The sequence below is a fragment of the Puma concolor genome, chromosome C2, assembly GCF_028749965.1.
Source record: "Puma concolor isolate L17-30 chromosome C2, mPumCon1.1.hap2, whole genome shotgun sequence".
Classification (NCBI taxonomy): domain Eukaryota; kingdom Metazoa; phylum Chordata; class Mammalia; order Carnivora; family Felidae; genus Puma; species Puma concolor.
In genome coordinates, this window is record NC_141675.1 from 16,541,591 (window position 1) to 16,559,819 (window position 18,229).

Sequence of the window (18,229 nt, forward strand, 5' to 3'; positions counted from 1 at the left end):
GGCAAACCTTACATTACTTCACCTTCTCCACCTAGATTGTAGTACACAGCACAACTAGACAGAAATAAGCCACCATGAGATGGCATTCCGCAAGGAGGTAGGAGGAGGGGTGCTCTTGCCTTTACCCAATCTGGACACAGACTCTTGACATATAATAATACCGGGCTATGTGATTATATGCCTCTATCCAGAAGGAGTCTTTAACACGGACTTCTAAGTAGCGTCTTAGTGTTGCCAATTTGCCAGAACTAGTTTTGATTCCCTAGGCCTAAAATGTACACTTCTAAGTTGATTTGTGTCTTAAATAAATAGCAAAAAATTTTACCGCAGCACTGGTACAAGCGAGACTCTGCTCAGTGAAGCCAAGGAATCTGATGGGCTAAGTTCCAGATTCATCTTGGCACGGCTGACCAGCCCAACAGTATGCAACTCTGTGAAAATCTGAACATTTTCCTTTTGAAAGCACATTATTCACAACAGTGTTTTTCTTTATCTAGCTTTTATCGCTCCTAAATCTCAAATATCTTTTCTAAGTGGGAATATCTTGCAGCCCTACTAAAAAATGAGAAAGCTGGCCATCTTAAATTTTAAAATATTAGTTTACATTAGTACTAACATTTCCTGAAGGAAAAACATTTAAAGGCAGACATGTCTTCTATAATCTGGAGACTACTTCTGCTTGAGTTTACCAAATTCTACCCTGAGTATTTTGAGTTTGGCTAACAATGAAAAATTTGCCTTTTTTGGATAAAGCCAGTAAAATCTGGACGTTGTTACCTAATGAAGAAAAAGGAGCCTTGGTTATGGCATTATTTTCTGTGGAGAGAAAATAATCTGCCAAGTGAAAAAAGAAATTTCAGGAAAGAAATTACTACAGCAAGTCTGTTTGCATTGTTTTTAGACTCTAGTGCTAAAGACCTTTTGGTGTCATGTATGGGCCAATAAGCACAGGATTAAACGTTGAGTGAATAAGAACTAAACTATGCATTTTCATCTTTTACTTGTGCCTTTTGGTTGTTTGCAAGCAAATGATGACTTTTTAAAAAAATAATTCATTAGGGGCACCTGGGTGGCTCAGTCGGTTAAGCACCCGACTTTGGCTCAGGCCATGATCTCGCAGTTTGTGGGTTCGAGCCCAACATCGGGCTCTGTGCTCACAGCTCAGAGCCTGGAGCCTGCTTCAGATTCTGCCTTTCTCTCTCTCTCTCTGCCCCTCCCCCCCCTCGTGCACCAGCTCTCTCTCTCAAAAAATGAATAAACATAAAAAAAATAATAACTCGGGGCGCCTGGGTGGCGCAGTCGGTTAAGCGTCCGACTTCAGCCAGGTCACGATCTCGCGGTCCGGGAGTTCGAGCCCCGCGTCGGGCTCTGGGCTGATGGCTCAGAGCCTGGAGCCTGTTTCCGATTCTGTGTCTCCCTCTCTCTCTGCCCCTCCCCCGTTCATGCTCTGTCTCTCTCTGTCCCAAAAATAAATAAACGTTGAAAAAAAAAATTAAAAAAAAAAAAAATAATAATAATAACTCATTAAAGCCATACAAGTTAATGTGATGTATAAGATAAACATAGAATGTTTCCAATAAACTTCACCTCTACCTTGGCCATCCCACAGCAGTGCCTTATGTCTAGTTTGGTCCTCATCTGATATGTCCTATGTGCTCATCTTTCACAATATCCCAGGACACACGGAAGTCCTAAAAAAGGAGAGTGGAAGCTTCAATTCTGAGACCTCCTCAGCAGACTGAAATAGTAGTTGTTGACATTCTGAGATTTTTACTATGAAAGTCACTAAAGAACATGAATCCTCAAAGATGTCAATGGGATCACGTAAAGACAACATCAGAAAAAACATCCTTACACACTGGATGTTTGCCCTCTATTCACATCCCTGCTTGCTAATTGCTGTTATGCTTGCTTGTCATTATCCATCTAGAATCTAAACAACCAATTTAACATAATGTGTGTTTGTGGGTTTATAAAACCCCAAATCAGTTAGCTCTGGTGCACAACAAACCATCCCAAAACGTACCAGTTTAGAATAACCCTTTATTATGACTCATGAGTCTACAGTCACTTAAATGGTTCTACCAATCGAGAGCAGGCTTGATTGTCTTGGCTAAGCTCTTTCATATCTGAAGTTTTGCCTGGGAAACTGAAATGACTCCACTCTAGTCCACATAGGATCTCATCCTCCACCTGGCTGTCCAGGCCTGTTCCCATAACGAATGACACTGTTCCAAAAGGAAGAGTGGAGAGGCACATAAGGTGTCTTGAGACCAGGCTCTTAATTCACACACAATCACCTGATGGATTCATTCCATTTGTCAAAGAAAGTCACAAGCCCCGCCAAGGATTGCCCGCATGGGAGAAGATACAAAATCTCCCATTGCAAATGTAAGGGATATAGGGAGAGGTGAAGAGTGAGAGCTATTTTTGCCACAGAAACAGGATAAACCTCCCAAGCAAAAAAATGTTTCTTTGTAAGGGGTTTAATTTGAAATAAGGAGAACTCTTTGTAACACCAATGGGTCTTCACAAATCTAAGCACATTACCAGGTAAGGCCCGGCTTCCAGTTTGTGCAGACCCCCAGCTTATTCCTCAGTTCTGTTGCCACACACTCCCACTCCCATCAAACGATCTTTCAGTTCCCACCCAGGAAGGAGAGTTCGGAGGACAATGTTTGTTGAAAAGTAATTTAGGCAGCCTCTGGCCCGGAATGCATCCACTGAACTGGAAGATTCAGGAGCTACAAAAATAAAACACTTGATGGACAAATAAATGCTTGGCTCTTTCTAAAGGAGGGGGCTGGAGAGCACAGGAACTGGCAGGAAAGGTCAGTACAAGAACAAACATACCACACAGCGCTCGCCAAGGTACCACAAACTCCCGGGGAGGCTCAAAGCCCTCGGGGGCAAAAGGAGGAGGAGAGGGAAAGCTCTTAACAGAAGGAAGCCGAATACCCATAAAAGCCAAAGACAGAGAAAATGAAAACAACACAGAGGCAATAGAAATCTGGAGGACCCAAAATAAAATGAGTTCAGTTTCAACAAAGTTCAAAAATACTAGTCTTTCTGGAAAATGAATCACTGGCATGCATGCCAATTTCACTGATGGCATGTCTTTAATATTTGTATATACAGCACCAAATAGAAATAGCTCCTTGATATTTAAAGAGTTTATTCCCAAGCCGTGGATTATCTGGTCCTCTGTTTCTCCTCCTTCTATTTCCTTTAGCCTAGGTAGTTTGGCAGGTAAATAGAGATTTACAGAACACACTAATAGAAGAAAATAGCAGAGGATAATAAAAATTAAGACTACTATGTAACAGAAACTTTATAAATGTTAAATGTTAGCATCCTAACAACCCAGAGAGGAAAGTATCATTACATCCCTTGAAGAAAGTCAAAACTTGAGGGGCGCCTGGGCGGGTCAGTCGGTTAAAGCATCCAACTTCGACTCAGGTCATAATCTCATGGCTTGTGGGTTCGAGCCCCACATCAGGCTCTGTGCTGACAGCTCAGAGCCAGGAGCCTGCTTCAGATTCTGTGCCTCCGTCTCTCTCCGCCCCTTCCCCACTCTCTCTTTCCCTCTCTCTCTCTCTCTCTCTGTCTCTCATAAATAAGTAAACATGAAAAACAAATTAAAAAAAAAAAAAAGAAAGTAAAAACTTGGGACACCTGCATGGCTCAGTCACATAGGGGTCTGACTCTTGATTTTCACTCAGGTTATGATCCAGGTTGGTGATCCCATGCTGAGCATGGAGCCTGCTTGGGAGTCTCTCTCCCCTCTCTCTCTCTGCCCCTCCCCCCTCAAAATAAATATAAGAAGGAAGGAAGGAAGGAAGGAAGGAAAGGGAAAGAGAAAGAAAGAAAGAAAGAAAGAAAGAAAGAAAGAAAGAAAGAAAGAAAGAAAGAAAGAAAGAAAGAAAGGAAGGGAGAGAGAAAGAAAAAGAAAGAATCAAAACTTTAGGATTAGAACAGTAAACTAACTTTCACAAGGTCTCACTTCTTACATGCTCAGGATTCAAACCCACTTGTGCCTGACTTCAAAGCCCAGTGCTTTAACATGGTTCCTTAGAACTCTGAGACCAATTAAAGGCCTCCATTTGACTGTTGGGCACCCAGACCACTGTGACTGGTTGAGCTGCCAGTATTAATCCGTGTCCTGGGTTAGTGACGGACCCTGGGCTTGAGACAGTTCTGCCACTTTCTGGTCCAGGGCCCGTGCTCCCACCACATTCCTAAGGGGACAAAATCCAGTTAATGTCTTCACTCATTTGCAAATTGTTTATTGAGCAGCTGCAGGGGAGCACAGCGTGAACAACACACTGAGTTCCCAGCAGTTGCAAGATGAACACTGGATTGTAAGGAACCCTGAAACACAGAGCAGAGAACAGCGTGGGGATTCAATTACCCATTATTCCTACTTTTTCCTCCTTACTTGTTCCTTTGATGTGTGTTCGTCCTTCTCTTAGTCACCCCGCTCCACAGCACTTTATCACAGCAGTACTTTAGCCAGTAGTATTTTAACGACTCAAGAAGAACTGATTGGGCTCCTGCTCCCCACATTTGGGACCTTTTTCTGTAATTAAAGGATTGAAAAACACTGAAGACGACAGCTCTGAAACTTCAGAAGTCCTAAATACCTTGACTATCTTCACAGCAGTCTCTTAATCCCTCCAGTATGGTGGTAAAACCCACTGCCAAGAATCTTCTCCATAGGGTGCTTACAGAAATATCTCCTTTTGCAGCAGTTTGATGTCTTTTTTTTTTTTTCATTAGCACTATGCTAAAATGTCTAGAGGAAGTTAGCCAGCCTAGGGTAATATCTCAGAAAGCGAAGCTTGAGACAAGGGCTGGGGTGCAGATGGTTTTATAGGAGTCAGCCCCAGAAAGCAGAGGTGAGGGAGAGGCAGATGCAATCCAGGAGAGCAAGCAAAGACAATAAAATTGTATGTTAATGTGCTGGTTACCTCTGTGGACAAGTACAGCTCACTCCTGCTAAGGAGCCTCAGACTTGTCTCACCAGACGACAAGCCTAGAATAGTCGCACTGCCTTCCATTAGCCTTTGAGGCAAGACTGCTCCACAGTGCATTAACTTCCCCGCACTTCCAAGGCCTGTCTCTGGGTGCCTGATCATCCGTCTGTGGCTCCAGAAAGGCCCTCTAAGGCAGCAAAGTAGAAAGATGCCACTTCCCACACTTGATGAGGGATTCTGGTCACTTGCATGGATCTGTCCATCTCAGTGGCACTAAAATCGGAAGGCCCGACAGGATGCAGTACATTGCATCATCAGCATCTACCAGAAGTAACATTACTCGTTTTGAAATAGAAGTAATTAGAGATTCTGTTTGGTACCTTGTAATTTACAAAGTGCCCTTCACATACATAGTTGCATTTAGTTCCCATAGTAGACATACTATGAGATTGACCTTATTATTATCACATTTCCTCATAAAGCTCTGAGGATCAGAAAATTTGACAATGGTAAGAATACCCCTTCTTACTGAGAGTTCTAGTCTGCTCCCTCCAGTCAGAATTGACTTAATGAGAACATCTTCATTGGAATGGTCAGTGTACTCTAAACCCCTGACTTGGAAATGCTAAGCAAAATTTTTAATTATCAAATGATTTCACAACCATGAACACCTGGCCTAATAATACTGCAGTGGACAGATGTCAACAACTTATAACTTTCTCATCCTCTGATACATAAATCAGAACTACAGAGGCCAAGAAATAATTAACAGGTTCCAATTTATCTTAAAATAGCCACCAATATAACTCATATGGCAATTCCAGCAATATGAATGTTCATCCCTCATGCCAAAAAATCCTCCATAGAAATCTGTTACTGAAAACATTATGTGGCCACATTCCCATCTGCAGAGATGCTTGCTTTTCTCTGTTCCGTGCCAGAGTACTTAATCCAGTCATCATAATAAATTGCTTTTTTCCCTGCCCTCTTTATACAATTATTAGCGTATGTATCTGAAAAATTCTTGAGGTCTTAAGAATAGAGGAAGCTCTACCAGAAACGTTAATAGAATCACTCCCACGTTTCACTCCTCTAATCTTTGCTTTATCAAAAAGTTAGGCAGCTAAGTATATTTTTTATGAAATGTCACCGTGCATTTAAAACGAGCTCAAATTATGTTTATTTTCATCCTTTAACCTGTCTGTGTCCCAGTCTTACTCAGCAAATTCTGTATTTGTTAATAAAAACAACCATAACTTTATTTGCTTTGTCTACTGGCAGAGAAACACATATACTATCATATCATATGGTTATTATATGACACTATGACACATATAGTCGTCGCAAATAGAGCAGATGAACTAACCTATAGAATGTAAATTTACTGCCAAGAACAGTAAAATCAAAATAAAATTGCTGAAAGAAAGGAGAAAACATATGGTTTGTAGGTCTGCCTACTTGTCATAAAATGGAAAGATACAATTAATTATTCCAGTTCTTCTTAATACTAAAATCTATTTATTACCTACCATTCCTAACTATTCCAGTCAAATGGTATGATGGTGTAAGATTCCCACCAAAGGAAAACTATATCTACGCCACAGTTTTCCATTCTTCCTTATGATTATTATTTCCTATTGCTCTCTTTTGATGTATTTTGCAAACCACATCAGGGCCAGAGAGCCTCCTACCAACTTCCCTTCAGTGTTTATAGAAGGGTTTACCGTGTCTCTTTCTTCATCCTTTGATATCAGAAAGGTTCAGTCTACAAAACCAGAAGGATTAAAGGGCCGTTTATCAAGAAATTATTAATAGCAAAATTCTGGGTAAAGTCAACACACCACGTTTGACAGATTTGGACATGCTTCTAATATATTTGCTCAACTTCAGAGAAATGTTCCACCCAAGCAACCAAGAAAATAACTCATTAAATGTTCAAAAGGCTAACTGGTTTTTATTTTAGGCTAAGCTAATGAAAAACAGTTGTTTTCCCACGATATGTATGAAAACTTCAAGCATCACTTGCAGAAGGCAGATCTGGATCTCCTGGCCAACCTCAAACCCTCTGGGAGAAAGAAGCTCACATCAATTATTTTTCACAACCAAAATGCGAAACAGAAGTAATTTCCTAATCATGACAAAAGCAGGGATCTGAAAGTGCCCCCGAGAATGCACGGCAATGGGGGCACCATAGTGTACCCTTCATGTCATTATTAGATGTCCTTCTTGAAATCATCTATTCCAGTTGGAAATATACTTTGTGCTTTCGTATTTCGAACACTTTACAAGAAGTAACATTTTCTATAAAGGGAAAACATATAGAGCTCTGTTAATCGAGTTAAAAAATATCCCCACCCAGTATTTCTTTAGCTACTACACCTCAGTAACAGATCACCCTTTATCTCTATTTGCATTCACTTATGCAAATATGAGCACCTACTCTGTGCCAGGTACTCTATGATACACCGGGGATAAGAAAATGAAGAAGAGGTAGTTTCTGTACTGGTGGTGGCGGGGAGGTGGGATCACCTTCCAACAGTGGAAAATGTAACCAGATTAAGATGACAGAGCAAGCAAAACACGTTCTACTGAAACTATACAGACTAGACACGATGTGAGACCAAAGGAGGCAATGGTTCAGCCTCTGCCCAAGAGATTCAGGTTCACATGGGAGGTGACTTTCGTTCTTACTCTTAAATGAAAGTATTCATCAGGGTAAGGATGATGGAGTGGGGGCAAGGTGTGACTTAAGGCATGTGTGCAAAGCTAGAGTGAAGCATGTCGTCCAGAAAAGTAGGAGATCTGGCTGCAAAGATGCTGGTAGCAGATGATGGGGAAAGTTTTATGCTATACTATGTAGGTCAGGATATAGAAGATCAGAACTTCTCAGATTATTAATAAATTTCCTGATAACACAGAACCAATATATTTCCCTCAGGATTGAAAGCTGAAGATTAAAGCAACTTCCAGCTTGGGCCAAAATTATTTGAAATTCATATGTTTCAACTTTAAAATTCATGCGAATTTATGCCCTGGTCTATAAGATATCCATGTTTATTTGAACATTTTTAATGTTTTAATTTCCATTGAGAAACTAACGCTCCAGGAGGTGGCAGAGGAGAGGAGCTGGGTTTCTCCTACTCATCCTGGAACTCTGCACACCAACAGCCAGTAAGTATTTATCGAGCCCCTACTACGTGCCAGGCACTATTTGGACTGGCACACCACCACGTACTCCTGTCGAGAAGCTCTGGGGGGCAAATGGGCAACCATTTAAAGGATTAAAGATGGTGTAACAGGTTGGGTTCTCTGGAAGCAGGTACTGACCATAAGGGGTGTAAGATGTTTATGAAGGATCAAGACACATGAAGGGAAGAAAGAGAGATGAAGCATGAACGGGTAAAGAGCAAAGCAGAACTAAGATGCAGGCCTAACCATGCCTTGGCCAACCCAGTAGGAAGCTCAGGAACAAGCACGGCTCTTCAGAATTGGCCAGCTTCCAACAGAAATAGCCAGGCCTTTATCTCTCCATCACTCAGCCCTGGGTGTAGCCCTCCAGGGAAGGGATCCAGGTGAGTCAAGGTCAGGGGAAGTCTGCAGCTGAGGCAGCACCTGAAGGAGCTGAAAGCTGATGCTACCTACGGACCACACTCTGCTGCAGAGAATCAAGGAAGATTCTTGATGTGGCATGTCTCCACATCTACCAGGGTGGGGAAGTGGTGTGAGAAGATTTGCTTTAGAAAGATTAGTCTAGGAACCGTAGGAAAGGAGACACTTCTGCAATAGTATAACTGAGAGCAGATAAGATTTGCTATTCCTTCCTTCTCCTTGGTTTAACTTTTTAAATCGGGGGAAACTGGGCAGAGGAGCATGCTGGTGGAATGGAGACATGATGTGACAACGTTGCTTTCAAAGTTTTTCTCCTGAATGCTCACACACCCCTTATTAAATGGCACTTATGCCATTTTCTATGGTTCATCTGGCACCATCGCATGAACCATCTCATTTGTTTGATACTCATAGCAAATCTACAAAAGTAGATTATAACAGAAATAAGGCAGATTACATTGGCTTGCTGCTCCCAGCTGCATAATACAGGACCCCAGAGAGCCATCCAGTCCTTCCATAAAGAATCTTCACCCAAATCCAACAAGGGGGTGGGGGTGTATAACTGCACCATAGAGTATTATTGGAGCTATTTAGCACACACAACAGAGATCTGTGCCTATCGCAGTGTTATATGTTTAACTATTGTATTAGTCAGGATTCTCCAGAGAAACAGAACCAATACAATGTGTATACAGAAAGAAAATGAGAGATTTATTTTAAGGAACTGGCTCATGCAATTGTGGAGGCTGGCAAGTTCAGAATCTGCAGGGTAGGCGGCAGGCCAGAGACCCAGGGGAAAACTGCACTTCAAGTTCAAAGGCAGTCTGCTAATAGATTATCCACTTCATCAGGGCCAGTCAGTCTTTGCCTTAAGACCATCAACTGACTGAATGGGACCCACTCATACTGTGGAAAGTAACCTGCTTCACTCAATGTTTACTGTCTTAAATATTAATCCTGTGTTGAAAAAAAACTTCACAGAGATATCTAGAATAATGTTTGAGCAAATATCTGGGGATACTGTGGCCTAGCCACGTTGACACATAAAATTATCCATCACTACTATTAAGATAATAAAGATACTACACCAAAATAGTCCAATTAGTACTATGCACATTGATTTTCATATGATAGAAAGTAATATAGAAGTCACCATGTTGTTTTCATACAAAGTTTCCTTTTGTTTTGTTTTTTGTTATGCGGTCGTTTTAGCCTTCTGTATCTGTTAAGAGCTCTTGAATGCAAGCAACAGAAACTGACTCTGTTGTCTTAATCAAAGGCAATTTATTGGAAGGACATAAAGACTTGACAGAATCAACAAAAACTTGGGAGACCAAGCCTATAAAATGGAAAGGAACCAAGGTAACCGCAGAGGCTAGACAGCCAGGAGACCACACTACTATAAGACAGTGCAACTACTCACCCCTAGATGTCACTGCCCCCCACCCCTGGGCCATGTCAATATTCATGATATTGGTGCCATTATCTTTGTGCTGTTCAACGAAGATTTAAAGTCACCAGGAGACATTAGATTGTCCAAGTCTGAGTCACATGCCCACTCTTTAGCCTCTTCTCCAGGCACAGAGAATACTGGAAATTTTGGGCTTCCATAATGTAAGATAACACCCCACATTCAACAAGATGGACAGCATGATGGATTCCCACAAAATGAAAAGAATGTTCAGATAGTTGTAACCAAAGAGTAATGAATAAATATGAAAAGGCAGGCATCAGGTTTACTTACTCTATTCTCAATTTGTAATGCATCCTTTTTTCTATTCCCAAAAAATTCTGAGAAGAACATGGAGACTCCAAAGGGATTCCAATCAGGTGGCTGTGAGCCAGAGTGTCTAGCTCTCACATCTGTTCCTTTATCCCTATCCTGAATGTTGACAGTGGTGAGGCCAGAAAATCCATCCAGGGTATGAGCAGGGTTTGGGCAGGAGCCCTAAAGGAATTAATTTATGGCCAAACACAACTGGTCTGCAGCTGATCTCACAAGGAATTCAGGAGGTATGCAACATAGCTCTCGATACACAAGTTGGTTTCCAAGAGACATCATTATTTAATATATATTTATTAAACATCTACTGTAGGCCAGGCGACGTTCTAGATGCTGGAAATAAACAAGTGAAGACAAAAAAAGATAAGATCTTTTCATGCTACTGAAATTTACATTCTAATGGAGGAAGTCAAAGAAGAAACAAACAAACAAGCAACTGTTCCAGATGATGCTAAGGGTCATACAAAAAGCAAAGCAGGAAGAGGTGACAGAAAGTGAAAGGAAGTGCTATTTAAATAGGGCTTAAGGAGGGGGGGCGGGGGATGGGGGATGGGCATTGAGGAGAGCACTTGTTGGGATGAGCACTGAGTGTTGTATGTAAGTGACAAATCACCGGAATCTATCCCCAGAACCAAGAGCACACTGTATACACTGTATGTTAGCCAACTTGACAGTAAATTATATTTAAAAAATAAATAAATAAGTAAATAAATAAACAGGGCAGTAGATATGAGCTCTCCAAGCAGGTGACATATGAGTAAACAACTGAATAAGTAACAGCATGAGATGTATAACTGGAGGAAGAATATCCCAGATAGCAGATATGCCTAGTGCACAGACCCAGAGTTGAAAATGTTCTTGATATATTTAATTAATAGCAAGTAGGTTTGTATGACTGGATTATAAGGAAGTATAAGGAAATAGCAGATGAGGTTAGAGAAGCAGCAGGGTCTAGATCATGTTAGGACCTTGTTAAGTTTTGTTAAGAGGCTAAGAAGTTTGGGTTTTATTCTAAAATGGGAATTTATTTAAATATCTTTATCAGAGAAGTGGTGGCATATAACATATTTTTAAAGGGTTACTTTGGCTACAATGTTGAGAAGACAATTCTAGGGAGAGGACAAAAACAGACCATCTAATTACACTGGTCCGGTGAGAAATTATGGGGTTTGCACTAGGCTCTTACAGTAGAAGTACGTGGTCAGGCTATGTAAATGTTTGGAACATGGAACCAACAAGATTTTCTGTTAGGAGGTGCAACATAAAACAAAGAGAAAAGGCAATGATGACTTCAAGGTTTTTGGCCTGAGCAACAGTAATGATAGAGTTGCTACCAATTGAGATGGGGAAAACTGGAAGGTAAGAGTTAGACAAAGAATTTTAGTTTGGGACACGTTAAAGGTGGGATTTCTGTTAGACTTCCAAATGGAAATGTTAAAGTCATAAAGATGAAAAGGATCCAGGAAAGAGAATGGAGACTGAATAGCTGGAGAGGCGGGTGGAGAACCAAGAGACTGTGGTGTGCTACTGAATGCCAAAAGATGGAAAAGTTTCAAGGGCGAGCAAATGAGAAACTTTGTCAGTACGATGAGGACTACATCCAGTAAGATGAGGACCACCAGATTTGGATTTAACAACATGGAAGTCGTTGGTAACCTTGACCACCCAGTTTCAGAGGACAGAAGGCTTATTGCACTAGATTCTACTGAAAGTGGAAAAGGCAATAGACAAGTTTACTCCCAAGGAGAGCAGGGAAATGGAACAACAGCTAAAGGAGTAAGTGAAGTTGAACATAATTGGTTGGTTAATTTGCTGGTGGAAGTATGTGAATGTTCTCTTCCAACTGCTTCTAGTTTCTCAGCAAAATAAGCAAGGTCTTAGTGGGAGGCAGGGCAGGGAGAGGAGAGGTTGAAATCTGAGGAGAGAAGAGAAGGTATGTAACAATAATTTGCCTAATATCCATTTTCTCTTTCTTCCTTAGTAAGAGAACTATTTTTAGGTGGGCCCTTGGTTACCTAGAAGAAAGACTGTATTTTCCAAACTCCCCTGCAGTTAAGTGTGAACAGTCTACTAAATTGTGGCAAGAGAGAAGTATGCAAAAATGCTATGAGACTACCAGAATAGTGCTTCTGTTCAGAGGGGCCTCATTTGTTTCTCCCCTTCCTCCTTTCTACTTCTTGTAACTCAGATGTGATTGACATTTCAGCAGCCATCTATCTTACCTCGGGGATAGAAGTTGAGTGCAAAGCATGGCAGGGCAGAGACATGGAAGTTTCTTGGGTCTCTCATGACTTTGTGTGACTGCTAAAGAAGCCAAGAACTACCTTTTTGTGTTTTATATTAGAAGATCCATCAGTGGGTTTCTGTTATGTGCCGCTGAATCTAATTCCAACAATATATGGGAGTATGAGAATGCTGAAAGGGGCAATGCCATGGATGTGCCAAGCCAACTAGAGCTATGTGGTTATATATTTAGAGTGATCTTAGTCATCATGGTTATATTTTTCTCTGTTGCTTGAGTGCAGAGAAAAGAGATTTATCAGAGTTGGAGTTTTGCCAAACATACTGAAGAGAGACAAAAGTGTCAAGAATGCAGGCAGCAGAGTGATTATCATGATGGAGACTGGGATCTAAATGAAGAAACAAAGAAAGTGAAGACATGGCAGAGCTGAGGGACAGTGAAAATATATTAACATTCTTGGATTAAAGGTCCTAATGGGGTTGAAGAATTGATATGAGTATGAGATGCTTGAAATTGAGATGGTAAAGGCATGCAGGTATACTTGGTATTAGCATTTAAGGCATGCCCATGGGACTGGGTGACTGAGATGGAGTATGAGACAAGATCAAAGCAGCTGACATCAAAGTCATGTTGAATCCCACGCACTGGACCTAGACCCAGACCAGGCTGCCTTTACAGATAGACATCTAACTTAGTCACATGAAAATTTTGCTGAGCTTTCTAAATTTGTTTTTGAAAAATTGTTGATTTGGTACCTCATTACTATCACAATCGAATCAGAAACATCCCATTTGTGCTTACAGTGCCTATCTTTTGAATACGAACTGATTGTCAGGTTATTACGATCAATCACTATTACAGAGTTCACTGTGAAGAGGGTAAGGGTAAATATCAACAGCCCTGTTTTTTTTTAATTAACAACCTGAGACAGAGAATGAATAACTTGGGGAAGAACACACATACAAAGAGCAGGTACTGTCAGTGGCTTTCTAAGTGGATAAGTCTAGCTTTCTTGGGGGATAAGTACCCTCATCAGAGTAACTTAGGAAACAGGAACCTTCTTTCCCTACTAACTTTGTGACACAGAGTGAAATTCTACCCTCCATTCCAATGGGAATTACACTACTCCAAAAAAAAAAGATATGAAGAGAAGCTTCCCTGCTGTTAGATTGGGGCAGACTCTAATCCTTTTAAGCACTTAAGAAAACCCAGACGTATTTCTCTGACCTTGAAATCAGACTGAAATCTGAAGTTTTGTTGTTGTTGTTGTTGCTCCGATTGTACTTTTTATGGGCCCCCAATGTAGCAAACATTAAAGTGAGCGTGGTTTGCTTAAGGCAAGAGTGGGAGCCTGGGGCCCTGCATACTTGGGTTTTCCACTTATCCATGTTGGGGACAGGAGAGGGTTATTTTCTTATGCCAGGGTCCCTGGCAAGATTTGAAAATTAAACTGACAAAGAGAGATGAATAGGAGAAAATTTTTTTAATATAAATTTTTTTTAATATAAGATTTACTTGACATGGGACACTTCATAAGGAAATTAAGACCTGAAGAAACAATAACCAGAGTATTTTTATGTTGGGTTTGATGATGAGTGGACAGCCAGAGAGGAAGATGATAGATCAAGGGGTATGAGGTAACTGTTTAAACTGGGGGAAACTCGGGGTGCCTAGGTGGCTCAATTGGTTGAGCGTCCGACTTTGGCTCAAGACGTGATCTCACAGTTTGTGGGTTTGAGCCCCCCGCTGGGCTCTGTGCTGACAGCTCAGAGCCTGGAGCCTGCTTCAGATTCTGTCTCCCTCCCTCTCTGCTCCTCCCCCACTTGCCCTGTCTCTCTCTCTCTCTCTCTCTCTCTCTCTCTCTCTCTCTCTCTCTCTCAAAAATAAACATTAAAAAAAATTTTTTTAATTGGGGGAAACTTAGCAAGGCCTGTTCCTCAGGATTCTCCTAGGCATCCCTCCCAGTATAGGGAAGACATCTCTCACATCAGCGTTCTATGATGAACTGTTTCAAGAGAAAGAGTTGAGGGTGGGACAGAAGGTCACAGTAACCTTCCTGCTCCTTCCATTTCCCTAAACTCCTTTACCCTAAAATAGTCAACATGCCAAGGTGCCATATTTTGGGGTAGCATTTCCTGAACCCCATCACGTTTGGCAACCACTCTGGACACCCACTGAAGGGACAACAGTTTGAAAATAGGGATCAAGGGGCTCCTGAGTGGCTCAGTCAGTTAGGCGTCTGACTTCGGCTCAGGTCATGATCTCACGGTCCACGGGTTCGAGCACCCCATTGGGCTCTGTGCTGACAGCTCAGAGCCTGGAGCCTGCTTCGGATTCTGTGTCTCCCTCTCTCTCTGCCCCTCCCCTGCTGGTACTGTCTCTCTCTCTCTCTTTCTCAAAAATAGATAAAAACATTAAAAATTAAAAAAAAAAAGGAAATAAGAGAGTTTAACCCCCATTTTGAATGATGGACTGCCTGACTCTAGTCTACACATTCAATTTATGGCATGGCTAAGACCTAAACTAAAATGTTTTTAAAATACCTACATATGTATATGTATGTATTTATTATGACAAATACTCATTTATTTACTTATTTCTGTATGTAATGAGTTTGTAAGACACAAGGAAATGGAGGGAAGACTGAAAGGTGCAAATCCTCACTGTCCTTGACCTTTTCTTTGTGGTTGTTACCTTCTTTCTTTTAGAAATCCCTGAAAAGCAGAGGGTACTTTTAAATAATTTAAATTGTAATTATTAGAGTTGGATTCTAAAAAAAAAAAAAAAAAAAAAAATGAGAGTAATTAAAAAGAGATTAGTAAATGCATTCTATAATCTGAAAATTTTCAGGTTCTCCAGATTTTTCATATGATTGTATCCACTATAAAAGATAACCTAGTTATAACCAAACCAAGTTTAACCATTGGTGCAAAGGTGCCATGTCCCTGAGCAACAGGGGGTCTTAAACTTTAGAATACATAAGAATCATGGTAGAGTACAGATTCCTGGGCCATGCTAGCCTGAGAGTCTAAGCCAACAGGTTTGAGATACAGCCCCAGAATCTTCAATCATTATTTTTTTTAATTTTTTTAACGTTTCTTTATTTTTTAGAGACAGAGACAGAGCATGAGCAGGGGAGGAACAGAGAGAGAAAGGGAGACACAAAATCTGAAGCAGCCTCCAGGCTCTGAGCTGTCAGCACAGAGCTCAATGACGAGCTCGAACCCACGAACCGTGAGATCATGACCTGAGCCAAGGTTGGACGCTTAACTGACTGAGCGCCAGAAGCCCCACCAAAATGTGCACTCTTAACAAACCTTCTTTGATAAACAAAATGTTTCCCAATATTCTTCTAAGATCCTAATTGTAGGAATTACCTAAAAACATATAATCTCTACAGGTGGAAATAAAATGACTTTTTTTCTATGTCCAGGTAGGCACTTCTATATTACAGAAATAGAAGGATCCATCTTATCAGATGTATTTGCTTTTACATATATATTTTTTCATTTACGGTAGTGAACACTCCTCAGTATGCCAAGCATACATAGTGCTGGAATTTCACATCTATGGTTTCCTAAACGTGTCAGTGAATCTGACTTGTTGAGGCCTTTGTTAGGGCCTGGAATGTCTTCACCAGTTTGAAGCATTATGCCATCATAAAGGGTAGCACATCAGCTTTCTAACAGTTTATACAAAATCTCTTTGAATCATTGCCATTTTGAGGAATAACAGAATGAAACCCGGGATAGATGTGTTTTATTAAAAGGAGGAATGACAGAGCATATAAAATATCAGGAGCTTGAAGCTCCTAAGAAAACCAAAGGAAATGTTGAAGGGAGGCTAAAAACAAATCTTGTCCAAATGCACAAGATTCCCTATCTTGAGGAGGTCTGACCATATGGTTCGCTAATTGATAAAGCTACCAGGACCCCCAGGTTGGCCTCATTCTCTCCCTACACATTCAACACCGCTCCATTTCCATTTTCATATCTCACCTAGGATTTCTATTTGTTTTATAGGTCAGAATTTTTAAAAAGAAAAGTGAATGTATTCTTCATGAAGTCAACTTAATCATAAATATAAATTTATGATGATCTGTTGGTATCGTTAAGAAGCTGTTCCTTTAGTTCGTGAAAATGCAATAGAAAATACTGCATTTAAATCAGCAATATTTTGGATGCCAGTCACTCTATAAGTAGGCAAACTTTTGTTTTTGAGATTCAAGAAGAAAAAATTTTACATGGATTGTTGTTAACATACAAACCACTTCCCAAGCAGATCTCTTTGTACATTCAGAGCAAGGTAAACACATAGGTGTCTATTCCTTTATCCCAAAGGATTGCTCAGTCGTGACACAGGTAAGGCTGACTTTTTTGAATTTTGAATGTAATTATTTTGTATTCAGAACACTGAATAATGGAATTTAAACATTCCTGAGAAAAGCTGTTTCTAGATGTTATATATTTTAACTTCAACATTTTAAGTGCTTGGTTGGTTGGTCGGTTTACCTGGCAAAACGTAAGGTGACTTACCTAGGTTACTAGATACATTGTTGAATAATTTGAGGTTTAAAAGGATTTTATGCCTATTAAATTATGGAGGAAGTTGGGCAGAGTGGGATAATTACTAAGTAACAGTTTTATTTCCTCTACCACTTAACTGGTTATAAGAAAAACAAGACTATAATTGCTTTTTGTATGTTGTGTTGCAAGAAGTTTTGTCCCCAAATCATATGCTTAGCTCTAGGCTACAGTTAATTGGCAGTGAATGCAGAGATATTGTTTGCTGGAAATTAACTCTCATTTAGAAGTTTTTCTGAATACTCTGTGACCTTGGGGACTAAAGGGAGGAACTTTCAAATAGGGCTTCAGAATCATTAACAGTTGAGGAGATCATTTAAAAGAGCCCACCTGCTTGTACAGCTGAGAGAGAGAAAGTCAAATTTTCCCTCTTTGGTGCCATGAATCCCCATAAAGTCATCATCAAGATGTTGAAATATTTACTAAGTGCAAACAGTAAGCTAGAAAAAAAGGAAGGAAGATGGAAAGAAAGAAAGCGAATCTACAATATTCCTCAGAGATTGTCTTCAGAGTTTTCTCTTTGCACAGCAGTTGCCCCATCGTCAATGACAAGCATTTAGGCTACACAGGACATGAGCTGAAACTCTGGAACCAGCATGCCCCTTTTCGTCAGTGGGAAATCATGTCTTCTTTTCGTATTCCATTTGATTCAAATTGACTTATGCCCAATTGCCATTCAAAGATTGCCCAATATTTTGTGAATGAATAGCAATAGCTTCCATTTATTAAAAATAGTTGAGGCCTTTGTGTTTCCTCTTCCCCAACCTCTCTGCCAGGTGGTAGGTTACAGTGAAAGTAAGTCTCAGGCTAAAGTCTGCCACTGATGCAAACGTTTAACAAGTAGGAATACCAACACAGTCGTTCAAACTGTGGTATTCATAGTGCTGTTACCCAAATATCTCCAACTATCTACTTTGTGGTCACAAAGATAGCTTCATATTTGCCCATACAAGACCCTCCAGAGAGAGCTCAGTTTTTCCTTCTTCTAAGACAATGAACAAAGGTCCAGCTCATGGCTGCTCTGTCGGGCTCTGAG